Source organism: Schistocerca americana, unplaced genomic scaffold, assembly GCF_021461395.2.
Source record: "Schistocerca americana isolate TAMUIC-IGC-003095 unplaced genomic scaffold, iqSchAmer2.1 HiC_scaffold_973, whole genome shotgun sequence".
In the NCBI taxonomy this organism is placed as follows: Eukaryota; Metazoa; Arthropoda; class Insecta; order Orthoptera; family Acrididae; genus Schistocerca; species Schistocerca americana.
In genome coordinates, this window is record NW_025726756.1 from 14869 (window position 1) to 27796 (window position 12928).

The following is a 12928-nucleotide window of genomic DNA, read 5'->3' on the forward strand; positions in this document are numbered from 1 at the left end:
ACTTGCATGGCAGTGTGCGCATGTTGGTGTGTTAAAAATTCTGGAGGCGCTGGGTATCGATCCCAGTACCTCTCGCATGCTAAGCGAGCGCTCTACCATCTGAGCTACGCCCCCTGCTGACGAACTGCGCTACATACAGCCATATCAATGACACAGACCCTTGCACTCCCATTATTCCGCTGACAAACACTACTCTCAATGTGTCCGTGAGGGTGTCTTTCAGGTTTCCTGCATTCTGTATCGAATCGTAGTTGGCCAAAATCAAAGTGGCACGCACGACGTCGAAAATAGCGTTCGGCCAACGCTCTGAGGTAGACGAACGTGTTGTCCACTCTCTAGACTTCATTGAGGTTAGGCCGTTATACCTAAGGCAGATTTGCACTCGATGACACCTCGACAACAGCCGGTCCTCACATTTACGTCTTGCTCTCCTTACGTCGGTATACGAGTCTGTGACGCTGGCTTTGCAACATCTTGCGTGTCTTTAGGCTCGCCGCGACCAACACTTACCACGCACTGACCACAAAACATGGAGGCGCCGGGGCTTGAACCCGGGACCTTTCACATGCAAAGCGAACGCTCTACCAACTGAGCTACGCCCCCAAGCACAACCAAGCTGCGCTGTTCTCCGTTCTTTGCTACTCTCATGTGCACGGACGCGATGGTTGGTTGGTTTGCAGGGGTGAGGGGACCAGAGTACAAAGGCGCGGACACGTTCACATACGCAAGAGTTCCAAGTAGTTTCGATGCTCTGGTATTACGACTGCAAATTCCGTCCGTTTTTAACGTCTTAAATTGAAGGGACAGTCACAAGTTGCTCCGTTTTCACTCCATGTCGACAATCACACAGCACCTGAGGTAACAAGCACATCTGAAGACCCATTGTGCACTCGACTGTTCATGCCAACTCACTGCCTCGCACTTTACTACTGTGTACCACTCTTGTCGTCCAACTGCAAAAGACTGGGCCACAACAACTTTCCGCGTCTCCATTGCACTGCGCAAACTACGAAACGCTCCCCAAACATGGCACTCACCCACGCAGACGACTTTTCCGACTTTACACGACGCTCACGCAACGCTCACGCTAGTGACAGCCTTATTTAGAGCTTGACGTCGCACACAAGCGAATGAGCACATTTCGCCGACGACTTAGGCCGCCCTCCTAGTGTGGCTGTTCGGTGTCTGCAGGCAGCGAGGGGCTGCAAGCTTCCTGTGTTCGCGCCTATGTCACCTCTGCTTGCTTGTCAGAGACAGAGTATCGCAAAACATACAACTCACTCCATGAATTGATTGCTACGGCATCTGTCATCAGCAGTCACAACTAGCAACACCAGTAGCAGCCGACTGCACGTCAAGAATTGGAATGTGCAGTGGGATTTTTGTGAATTCGGCGCAAGGCTGATCTTTGCGACATAGGTTTGAGAATCTTATGGGAACACTTGTACTGTTTCTAAATTAAGTGTAGTGGTGGGAGGAGGGTGCTTCGTGCGCGTTACAGCACGCTTGCCAATTGTGGCTGCTAATCGTTGGCTCGTATCTGCCTTGACACATTTTCTGGCTGTGAATTATTCCACTTGCATGGCAGTGTGCGCATGTTGGTGTGTTAAAAATTCTGGAGGCGCTGGGTATCGATCCCAGTACCTCTCGCATGCTAAGCGAGCGCTCTACCATCTGAGCTACGCCCCCTGCTGACGAACTGCGCTACATACAGCCATATCAATGACACAGACCCTTGCACTCCCATTATTCCGCTGACAAACACTACTCTCAATGTGTCCGTGAGGGTGTCTTTCAGGTTTCCTGCATTCTGTATCGAATCGTAGTTGGCCAAAATCAAAGTGGCACGCACGACGTCGAAAATAGCGTTCGGCCAACGCTCTGAGGTAGACGAACGTGTTGTCCACTCTCTAGACTTCATTGAGGTTAGGCCGTTATACCTAAGGCAGATTTGCACTCGATGACACCTCGACAACAGCCGGTCCTCACATTTACGTCTTGCTCTCCTTACGTCGGTATACGAGTCTGTGACGCTGGCTTTGCAACATCTTGCGTGTCTTTAGGCTCGCCGCGACCAACACTTACCACGCACTGACCACAAAACATGGAGGCGCCGGGGCTTGAACCCGGGACCTTTCACATGCAAAGCGAACGCTCTACCAACTGAGCTACGCCCCCAAGCACAAGCAAGCTGCGCTGTTCTCCGTTCTTTGCTACTCTCATGTGCACGGACGCGATGGTTGGTTGGTTTGCAGGGGTGAGGGGACCAGAGTACAAAGGCGCGGACACGTTCACATACGCAAGAGTTCCAAGTAGTTTCGATGCTCTGGTATTACGACTGCAAATTCCGTCCGTTTTTAACGTCTTAAATTGAAGGGACAGTCACAAGTTGCTCCGTTTTCACTCCATGTCGACAATCACACAGCACCTGAGGTAACAAGCACATCTGAAGACCCATTGTGCACTCGACTGTTCATGCCAACTCACTGCCTCGCACTTTACTACTGTGTACCACTCTTGTCGTCCAACTGCAAAAGACTGGGCCACAACAACTTTCCGCGTCTCCATTGCACTGCGCAAACTACGAAACGCTCCCCAAACATGGCACTCACCCACGCAGACGACTTTTCCGACTTTACACGACGCTCACGCAACGCTCACGCTAGTGACAGCCTTATTTAGAGCTTGACGTCGCACACAAGCGAATGAGCACATTTCGCCGACGACTTAGGCCGCCCTCCTAGTGTGGCTGTTCGGTGTCTGCAGGCAGCGAGGGGCTGCAAGCTTCCTGTGTTCGCGCCTATGTCACCTCTGCTTGCTTGTCAGAGACAGAGTATCGCAAAACATACAACTCACTCCATGAATTGATTGCTACGGCATCTGTCATCAGCAGTCACAACTAGCAACACCAGTAGCAGCCGACTGCACGTCAAGAATTGGAATGTGCAGTGGGATTTTTGTGAATTCGGCGCAAGGCTGATCTTTGCGACATAGGTTTGAGAATCTTATGGGAACACTTGTACTGTTTCTAAATTAAGTGTAGTGGTGGGAGGAGGGTGCTTCGTGCGCGTTACAGCACGCTTGCCAATTGTGGCTGCTAATCGTTGGCTCGTATCTGCCTTGACACATTTTCTGGCTGTGAATTATTCCACTTGCATGGCAGTGTGCGCATGTTGGTGTGTTAAAAATTCTGGAGGCGCTGGGTATCGATCCCAGTACCTCTCGCATGCTAAGCGAGCGCTCTACCATCTGAGCTACGCCCCCTGCTGACGAACTGCGCTACATACAGCCATATCAATGACACAGACCCTTGCACTCCCATTATTCCGCTGACAAACACTACTCTCAATGTGTCCGTGAGGGTGTCTTTCAGGTTTCCTGCATTCTGTATCGAATCGTAGTTGGCCAAAATCAAAGTGGCACGCACGACGTCGAAAATAGCGTTCGGCCAACGCTCTGAGGTAGACGAACGTGTTGTCCACTCTCTAGACTTCATTGAGGTTAGGCCGTTATACCTAAGGCAGATTTGCACTCGATGACACCTCGACAACAGCCGGTCCTCACATTTACGTCTTGCTCTCCTTACGTCGGTATACGAGTCTGTGACGCTGGCTTTGCAACATCTTGCGTGTCTTTAGGCTCGCCGCGACCAACACTTACCACGCACTGACCACAAAACATGGAGGCGCCGGGGCTTGAACCCGGGACCTTTCACATGCAAAGCGAACGCTCTACCAACTGAGCTACGCCCCCAAGCACAAGCAAGCTGCGCTGTTCTCCGTTCTTTGCTACTCTCATGTGCACGGACGCGATGGTTGGTTGGTTTGCAGGGGTGAGGGGACCAGAGTACAAAGGCGCGGACACGTTCACATACGCAAGAGTTCCAAGTAGTTTCGATGCTCTGGTATTACGACTGCAAATTCCGTCCGTTTTTAACGTCTTAAATTGAAGGGACAGTCACAAGTTGCTCCGTTTTCACTCCATGTCGACAATCACACAGCACCTGAGGTAACAAGCACATCTGAAGACCCATTGTGCACTCGACTGTTCATGCCAACTCACTGCCTCGCACTTTACTACTGTGTACCACTCTTGTCGTCCAACTGCAAAAGACTGGGCCACAACAACTTTCCGCGTCTCCATTGCACTGCGCAAACTACGAAACGCTCCCCAAACATGGCACTCACCCACGCAGACGACTTTTCCGACTTTACACGACGCTCACGCAACGCTCACGCTAGTGACAGCCTTATTTAGAGCTTGACGTCGCACACAAGCGAATGAGCACATTTCGCCGACGACTTAGGCCGCCCTCCTAGTGTGGCTGTTCGGTGTCTGCAGGCAGCGAGGGGCTGCAAGCTTCCTGTGTTCGCGCCTATGTCACCTCTGCTTGCTTGTCAGAGACAGAGTATCGCAAAACATACAACTCACTCCATGAATTGATTGCTACGGCATCTGTCATCAGCAGTCACAACTAGCAACACCAGTAGCAGCCGACTGCACGTCAAGAATTGGAATGTGCAGTGGGATTTTTGTGAATTCGGCGCAAGGCTGATCTTTGCGACATAGGTTTGAGAATCTTATGGGAACACTTGTACTGTTTCTAAATTAAGTGTAGTGGTGGGAGGAGGGTGCTTCGTGCGCATTACAGCACGCTTGCCAATTGTGGCTGCTAATCGTTGGCTCGTATCTGCCTTGACACATTTTCTGGCTGTGAATTATTCCACTTGCATGGCAGTGTGCGCATGTTGGTGTGTTAAAAATTCTGGAGGCGCTGGGTATCGATCCCAGTACCTCTCGCATGCTAAGCGAGCGCTCTACCATCTGAGCTACGCCCCCTGCTGACGAACTGCGCTACATACAGCCATATCAATGACACAGACCCTTGCACTCCCATTATTCCGCTGACAAACACTACTCTCAATGTGTCCGTGAGGGTGTCTTTCAGGTTTCCTGCATTCTGTATCGAATCGTAGTTGGCCAAAATCAAAGTGGCACGCACGACGTCGAAAATAGCGTTCGGCCAACGCTCTGAGGTAGACGAACGTGTTGTCCACTCTCTAGACTTCATTGAGGTTAGGCCGTTATACCTAAGGCAGATTTGCACTCGATGACACCTCGACAACAGCCGGTCCTCACATTTACGTCTTGCTCTCCTTACGTCGGTATACGAGTCTGTGACGCTGGCTTTGCAACATCTTGCGTGTCTTTAGGCTCGCCGCGACCAACACTTACCACGCACTGACCACAAAACATGGAGGCGCCGGGGCTTGAACCCGGGACCTTTCACATGCAAAGCGAACGCTCTACCAACTGAGCTACGCCCCCAAGCACAACCAAGCTGCGCTGTTCTCCGTTCTTTGCTACTCTCATGTGCACGGACGCGATGGTTGGTTGGTTTGCAGGGGTGAGGGGACCAGAGTACAAAGGCGCGGACACGTTCACATACGCAAGAGTTCCAAGTAGTTTCGATGCTCTGGTATTACGACTGCAAATTCCGTCCGTTTTTAACGTCTTAAATTGAAGGGACAGTCACAAGTTGCTCCGTTTTCACTCCATGTCGACAATCACACAGCACCTGAGGTAACAAGCACATCTGAAGACCCATTGTGCACTCGACTGTTCATGCCAACTCACTGCCTCGCACTTTACTACTGTGTACCACTCTTGTCGTCCAACTGCAAAAGACTGGGCCACAACAACTTTCCGCGTCTCCATTGCACTGCGCAAACTACGAAACGCTCCCCAAACATGGCACTCACCCACGCAGACGACTTTTCCGACTTTACACGACGCTCACGCAACGCTCACGCTAGTGACAGCCTTATTTAGAGCTTGACGTCGCACACAAGCGAATGAGCACATTTCGCCGACGACTTAGGCCGCCCTCCTAGTGTGGCTGTTCGGTGTCTGCAGGCAGCGAGGGGCTGCAAGCTTCCTGTGTTCGCGCCTATGTCACCTCTGCTTGCTTGTCAGAGACAGAGTATCGCAAAACATACAACTCACTCCATGAATTGATTGCTACGGCATCTGTCATCAGCAGTCACAACTAGCAACACCAGTAGCAGCCGACTGCACGTCAAGAATTGGAATGTGCAGTGGGATTTTTGTGAATTCGGCGCAAGGCTGATCTTTGCGACATAGGTTTGAGAATCTTATGGGAACACTTGTACTGTTTCTAAATTAAGTGTAGTGGTGGGAGGAGGGTGCTTCGTGCGCATTACAGCACGCTTGCCAATTGTGGCTGCTAATCGTTGGCTCGTATCTGCCTTGACACATTTTCTGGCTGTGAATTATTCCACTTGCATGGCAGTGTGCGCATGTTGGTGTGTTAAAAATTCTGGAGGCGCTGGGTATCGATCCCAGTACCTCTCGCATGCTAAGCGAGCGCTCTACCATCTGAGCTACGCCCCCTGCTGACGAACTGCGCTACATACAGCCATATCAATGACACAGACCCTTGCACTCCCATTATTCCGCTGACAAACACTACTCTCAATGTGTCCGTGAGGGTGTCTTTCAGGTTTCCTGCATTCTGTATCGAATCGTAGTTGGCCAAAATCAAAGTGGCACGCACGACGTCGAAAATAGCGTTCGGCCAACGCTCTGAGGTAGACGAACGTGTTGTCCACTCTCTAGACTTCATTGAGGTTAGGCCGTTATACCTAAGGCAGATTTGCACTCGATGACACCTCGACAACAGCCGGTCCTCACATTTACGTCTTGCTCTCCTTACGTCGGTATACGAGTCTGTGACGCTGGCTTTGCAACATCTTGCGTGTCTTTAGGCTCGCCGCGACCAACACTTACCACGCACTGACCACAAAACATGGAGGCGCCGGGGCTTGAACCCGGGACCTTTCACATGCAAAGCGAACGCTCTACCAACTGAGCTACGCCCCCAAGCACAACCAAGCTGCGCTGTTCTCCGTTCTTTGCTACTCTCATGTGCACGGACGCGATGGTTGGTTGGTTTGCAGGGGTGAGGGGACCAGAGTACAAAGGCGCGGACACGTTCACATACGCAAGAGTTCCAAGTAGTTTCGATGCTCTGGTATTACGACTGCAAATTCCGTCCGTTTTTAACGTCTTAAATTGAAGGGACAGTCACAAGTTGCTCCGTTTTCACTCCATGTCGACAATCACACAGCACCTGAGGTAACAAGCACATCTGAAGACCCATTGTGCACTCGACTGTTCATGCCAACTCACTGCCTCGCACTTTACTACTGTGTACCACTCTTGTCGTCCAACTGCAAAAGACTGGGCCACAACAACTTTCCGCGTCTCCATTGCACTGCGCAAACTACGAAACGCTCCCCAAACATGGCACTCACCCACGCAGACGACTTTTCCGACTTTACACGACGCTCACGCAACGCTCACGCTAGTGACAGCCTTATTTAGAGCTTGACGTCGCACACAAGCGAATGAGCACATTTCGCCGACGACTTAGGCCGCCCTCCTAGTGTGGCTGTTCGGTGTCTGCAGGCAGCGAGGGGCTGCAAGCTTCCTGTGTTCGCGCCTATGTCACCTCTGCTTGCTTGTCAGAGACAGAGTATCGCAAAACATACAACTCACTCCATGAATTGATTGCTACGGCATCTGTCATCAGCAGTCACAACTAGCAACACCAGTAGCAGCCGACTGCACGTCAAGAATTGGAATGTGCAGTGGGATTTTTGTGAATTCGGCGCAAGGCTGATCTTTGCGACATAGGTTTGAGAATCTTATGGGAACACTTGTACTGTTTCTAAATTAAGTGTAGTGGTGGGAGGAGGGTGCTTCGTGCGCATTACAGCACGCTTGCCAATTGTGGCTGCTAATCGTTGGCTCGTATCTGCCTTGACACATTTTCTGGCTGTGAATTATTCCACTTGCATGGCAGTGTGCGCATGTTGGTGTGTTAAAAATTCTGGAGGCGCTGGGTATCGATCCCAGTACCTCTCGCATGCTAAGCGAGCGCTCTACCATCTGAGCTACGCCCCCTGCTGACGAACTGCGCTACATACAGCCATATCAATGACACAGACCCTTGCACTCCCATTATTCCGCTGACAAACACTACTCTCAATGTGTCCGTGAGGGTGTCTTTCAGGTTTCCTGCATTCTGTATCGAATCGTAGTTGGCCAAAATCAAAGTGGCACGCACGACGTCGAAAATAGCGTTCGGCCAACGCTCTGAGGTAGACGAACGTGTTGTCCACTCTCTAGACTTCATTGAGGTTAGGCCGTTATACCTAAGGCAGATTTGCACTCGATGACACCTCGACAACAGCCGGTCCTCACATTTACGTCTTGCTCTCCTTACGTCGGTATACGAGTCTGTGACGCTGGCTTTGCAACATCTTGCGTGTCTTTAGGCTCGCCGCGACCAACACTTACCACGCACTGACCACAAAACATGGAGGCGCCGGGGCTTGAACCCGGGACCTTTCACATGCAAAGCGAACGCTCTACCAACTGAGCTACGCCCCCAAGCACAACCAAGCTGCGCTGTTCTCCGTTCTTTGCTACTCTCATGTGCACGGACGCGATGGTTGGTTGGTTTGCAGGGGTGAGGGGACCAGAGTACAAAGGCGCGGACACGTTCACATACGCAAGAGTTCCAAGTAGTTTCGATGCTCTGGTATTACGACTGCAAATTCCGTCCGTTTTTAACGTCTTAAATTGAAGGGACAGTCACAAGTTGCTCCGTTTTCACTCCATGTCGACAATCACACAGCACCTGAGGTAACAAGCACATCTGAAGACCCATTGTGCACTCGACTGTTCATGCCAACTCACTGCCTCGCACTTTACTACTGTGTACCACTCTTGTCGTCCAACTGCAAAAGACTGGGCCACAACAACTTTCCGCGTCTCCATTGCACTGCGCAAACTACGAAACGCTCCCCAAACATGGCACTCACCCACGCAGACGACTTTTCCGACTTTACACGACGCTCACGCAACGCTCACGCTAGTGACAGCCTTATTTAGAGCTTGACGTCGCACACAAGCGAATGAGCACATTTCGCCGACGACTTAGGCCGCCCTCCTAGTGTGGCTGTTCGGTGTCTGCAGGCAGCGAGGGGCTGCAAGCTTCCTGTGTTCGCGCCTATGTCACCTCTGCTTGCTTGTCAGAGACAGAGTATCGCAAAACATACAACTCACTCCATGAATTGATTGCTACGGCATCTGTCATCAGCAGTCACAACTAGCAACACCAGTAGCAGCCGACTGCACGTCAAGAATTGGAATGTGCAGTGGGATTTTTGTGAATTCGGCGCAAGGCTGATCTTTGCGACATAGGTTTGAGAATCTTATGGGAACACTTGTACTGTTTCTAAATTAAGTGTAGTGGTGGGAGGAGGGTGCTTCGTGCGCATTACAGCACGCTTGCCAATTGTGGCTGCTAATCGTTGGCTCGTATCTGCCTTGACACATTTTCTGGCTGTGAATTATTCCACTTGCATGGCAGTGTGCGCATGTTGGTGTGTTAAAAATTCTGGAGGCGCTGGGTATCGATCCCAGTACCTCTCGCATGCTAAGCGAGCGCTCTACCATCTGAGCTACGCCCCCTGCTGACGAACTGCGCTACATACAGCCATATCAATGACACAGACCCTTGCACTCCCATTATTCCGCTGACAAACACTACTCTCAATGTGTCCGTGAGGGTGTCTTTCAGGTTTCCTGCATTCTGTATCGAATCGTAGTTGGCCAAAATCAAAGTGGCACGCACGACGTCGAAAATAGCGTTCGGCCAACGCTCTGAGGTAGACGAACGTGTTGTCCACTCTCTAGACTTCATTGAGGTTAGGCCGTTATACCTAAGGCAGATTTGCACTCGATGACACCTCGACAACAGCCGGTCCTCACATTTACGTCTTGCTCTCCTTACGTCGGTATACGAGTCTGTGACGCTGGCTTTGCAACATCTTGCGTGTCTTTAGGCTCGCCGCGACCAACACTTACCACGCACTGACCACAAAACATGGAGGCGCCGGGGCTTGAACCCGGGACCTTTCACATGCAAAGCGAACGCTCTACCAACTGAGCTACGCCCCCAAGCACAAGCAAGCTGCGCTGATCTCCGTTCTTTGCTACTCTTATGTGCACGGACGCGATGGTTGGTTGGTTTGCTGGGGTGAAGGGACCAGAGTACAAAGGCGCGGACACGTTCACATACGCAAGAGTTCCAAGTAGTTTCGATGCTCTGGTATTACGACTGCAAATTCCGTCCGTTTTTAACGTCTTAAATTGAAGGGACAGTCACAAGTTGCTCCGTTTTCACTCCATGTCGACAATCACACAGCACCTGAGGTAACAAGCACATCTGAAGACCCATTGTGCACTCGACTGTTCATGCCAACTCACTGCCTCGCACTTTACTACTGTGTACCACTCTTGTCGTCCAACTGCAAAAGACTGGGCCACAACAACTTTCCGCGTCTCCATTGCACTGCGCAAACTACGAAACGCTCCCCAAACATGGCACTCACCCACGCAGACGACTTTTCCGACTTTACACGACGCTCACGCAACGCTCACGCTAGTGACAGCCTTATTTAGAGCTTGACGTCGCACACAAGCGAATGAGCACATTTCGCCGACGACTTAGGCCGCCCTCCTAGTGTGGCTGTTCGGTGTCTGCAGGCAGCGAGGGGCTGCAAGCTTCCTGTGTTCGCGCCTATGTCACCTCTGCTTGCTTGTCAGAGACAGAGTATCGCAAAACATACAACTCACTCCATGAATTGATTGCTACGGCATCTGTCATCAGCAGTCACAACTAGCAACACCAGTAGCAGCCGACTGCACGTCAAGAATTGGAATGTGCAGTGGGATTTTTGTGAATTCGGCGCAAGGCTGATCTTTGCGACATAGGTTTGAGAATCTTATGGGAACACTTGTACTGTTTCTAAATTAAGTGTAGTGGTGGGAGGAGGGTGCTTCGTGCGCATTACAGCACGCTTGCCAATTGTGGCTGCTAATCGTTGGCTCGTATCTGCCTTGACACATTTTCTGGCTGTGAATTATTCCACTTGCATGGCAGTGTGCGCATGTTGGTGTGTTAAAAATTCTGGAGGCGCTGGGTATCGATCCCAGTACCTCTCGCATGCTAAGCGAGCGCTCTACCATCTGAGCTACGCCCCCTGCTGACGAACTGCGCTACATACAGCCATATCAATGACACAGACCCTTGCACTCCCATTATTCCGCTGACAAACACTACTCTCAATGTGTCCGTGAGGGTGTCTTTCAGGTTTCCTGCATTCTGTATCGAATCGTAGTTGGCCAAAATCAAAGTGGCACGCACGACGTCGAAAATAGCGTTCGGCCAACGCTCTGAGGTAGACGAACGTGTTGTCCACTCTCTAGACTTCATTGAGGTTAGGCCGTTATACCTAAGGCAGATTTGCACTCGATGACACCTCGACAACAGCCGGTCCTCACATTTACGTCTTGCTCTCCTTACGTCGGTATACGAGTCTGTGACGCTGGCTTTGCAACATCTTGCGTGTCTTTAGGCTCGCCGCGACCAACACTTACCACGCACTGACCACAAAACATGGAGGCGCCGGGGCTTGAACCCGGGACCTTTCACATGCAAAGCGAACGCTCTACCAACTGAGCTACGCCCCCAAGCACAAGCAAGCTGCGCTGTTCTCCGTTCTTTGCTACTCTCATGTGCACGGACGCGATGGTTGGTTGGTTTGCAGGGGTGAGGGGACCAGAGTACAAAGGCGCGGACACGTTCACATACGCAAGAGTTCCAAGTAGTTTCGATGCTCTGGTATTACGACTGCAAATTCCGTCCGTTTTTAACGTCTTAAATTGAAGGGACAGTCACAAGTTGCTCCGTTTTCACTCCATGTCGACAATCACACAGCACCTGAGGTAACAAGCACATCTGAAGACCCATTGTGCACTCGACTGTTCATGCCAACTCACTGCCTCGCACTTTACTACTGTGTACCACTCTTGTCGTCCAACTGCAAAAGACTGGGCCACAACAACTTTCCGCGTCTCCATTGCACTGCGCAAACTACGAAACGCTCCCCAAACATGGCACTCACCCACGCAGACGACTTTTCCGACTTTACACGACGCTCACGCAACGCTCACGCTAGTGACAGCCTTATTTAGAGCTTGACGTCGCACACAAGCGAATGAGCACATTTCGCCGACGACTTAGGCCGCCCTCCTAGTGTGGCTGTTCGGTGTCTGCAGGCAGCGAGGGGCTGCAAGCTTCCTGTGTTCGCGCCTATGTCACCTCTGCTTGCTTGTCAGAGACAGAGTATCGCAAAACATACAACTCACTCCATGAATTGATTGCTACGGCATCTGTCATCAGCAGTCACAACTAGCAACACCAGTAGCAGCCGACTGCACGTCAAGAATTGGAATGTGCAGTGGGATTTTTGTGAATTCGGCGCAAGGCTGATCTTTGCGACATAGGTTTGAGAATCTTATGGGAACACTTGTACTGTTTCTAAATTAAGTGTAGTGGTGGGAGGAGGGTGCTTCGTGCGCATTACAGCACGCTTGCCAATTGTGGCTGCTAATCGTTGGCTCGTATCTGCCTTGACACATTTTCTGGCTGTGAATTATTCCACTTGCATGGCAGTGTGCGCATGTTGGTGTGTTAAAAATTCTGGAGGCGCTGGGTATCGATCCCAGTACCTCTCGCATGCTAAGCGAGCGCTCTACCATCTGAGCTACGCCCCCTGCTGACGAACTGCGCTACATACAGCCATATCAATGACACAGACCCTTGCACTCCCATTATTCCGCTGACAAACACTACTCTCAATGTGTCCGTGAGGGTGTCTTTCAGGTTTCCTGCATTCTGTATCGAATCGTAGTTGGCCAAAATCAAAGTGGCACGCACGACGTCGAAAATAGCGTTCGGCCAACGCTCTGAGGTAGACGAACGTGTTGT

The 12928-nt window shown here is 51.2% G+C and overlaps 17 non-coding genes across 17 annotated transcripts; all 17 read right to left on the reverse strand.

Moving 5' to 3' along the window:
- Positions 1 to 41: 41 nt before the first annotated feature.
- Trnaa-agc lies at positions 42 to 114 on the reverse strand. Its single transcript has one exon. It is a non-coding gene; the product is annotated as a tRNA-Ala (tRNA).
- Positions 115 to 530: 416 nt separating this feature from the next.
- On the reverse strand, positions 531 to 603 carry Trnaa-ugc. The gene has a single exon. It is a non-coding gene; the product is annotated as a tRNA-Ala (tRNA).
- Positions 604 to 1616: 1013 nt separating this feature from the next.
- On the reverse strand, positions 1617 to 1689 carry Trnaa-agc. The gene has a single exon. It is a non-coding gene; the product is annotated as a tRNA-Ala (tRNA).
- Positions 1690 to 2105: 416 nt separating this feature from the next.
- Trnaa-ugc lies at positions 2106 to 2178 on the reverse strand. The gene has a single exon. It is a non-coding gene; the product is annotated as a tRNA-Ala (tRNA).
- A 1013-nt stretch (positions 2179 to 3191) lies between these two features.
- On the reverse strand, positions 3192 to 3264 carry Trnaa-agc. Its single transcript has one exon. It is a non-coding gene; the product is annotated as a tRNA-Ala (tRNA).
- Positions 3265 to 3680: 416 nt separating this feature from the next.
- Positions 3681 to 3753, reverse strand: Trnaa-ugc. Its single transcript has one exon. It is a non-coding gene; the product is annotated as a tRNA-Ala (tRNA).
- A 1013-nt stretch (positions 3754 to 4766) lies between these two features.
- On the reverse strand, positions 4767 to 4839 carry Trnaa-agc. Its single transcript has one exon. It is a non-coding gene; the product is annotated as a tRNA-Ala (tRNA).
- Positions 4840 to 5255: 416 nt separating this feature from the next.
- Trnaa-ugc lies at positions 5256 to 5328 on the reverse strand. Its single transcript has one exon. It is a non-coding gene; the product is annotated as a tRNA-Ala (tRNA).
- Positions 5329 to 6341: 1013 nt separating this feature from the next.
- Positions 6342 to 6414, reverse strand: Trnaa-agc. Its single transcript has one exon. It is a non-coding gene; the product is annotated as a tRNA-Ala (tRNA).
- A 416-nt stretch (positions 6415 to 6830) lies between these two features.
- Trnaa-ugc lies at positions 6831 to 6903 on the reverse strand. The gene has a single exon. It is a non-coding gene; the product is annotated as a tRNA-Ala (tRNA).
- A 1013-nt stretch (positions 6904 to 7916) lies between these two features.
- Positions 7917 to 7989, reverse strand: Trnaa-agc. Its single transcript has one exon. It is a non-coding gene; the product is annotated as a tRNA-Ala (tRNA).
- Positions 7990 to 8405: 416 nt separating this feature from the next.
- On the reverse strand, positions 8406 to 8478 carry Trnaa-ugc. Its single transcript has one exon. It is a non-coding gene; the product is annotated as a tRNA-Ala (tRNA).
- A 1013-nt stretch (positions 8479 to 9491) lies between these two features.
- On the reverse strand, positions 9492 to 9564 carry Trnaa-agc. The gene has a single exon. It is a non-coding gene; the product is annotated as a tRNA-Ala (tRNA).
- A 416-nt stretch (positions 9565 to 9980) lies between these two features.
- Trnaa-ugc lies at positions 9981 to 10053 on the reverse strand. Its single transcript has one exon. It is a non-coding gene; the product is annotated as a tRNA-Ala (tRNA).
- Positions 10054 to 11066: 1013 nt separating this feature from the next.
- On the reverse strand, positions 11067 to 11139 carry Trnaa-agc. The gene has a single exon. It is a non-coding gene; the product is annotated as a tRNA-Ala (tRNA).
- A 416-nt stretch (positions 11140 to 11555) lies between these two features.
- Trnaa-ugc lies at positions 11556 to 11628 on the reverse strand. Its single transcript has one exon. It is a non-coding gene; the product is annotated as a tRNA-Ala (tRNA).
- A 1013-nt stretch (positions 11629 to 12641) lies between these two features.
- Trnaa-agc lies at positions 12642 to 12714 on the reverse strand. Its single transcript has one exon. It is a non-coding gene; the product is annotated as a tRNA-Ala (tRNA).
- Positions 12715 to 12928: the final 214 nt, after the last annotated feature.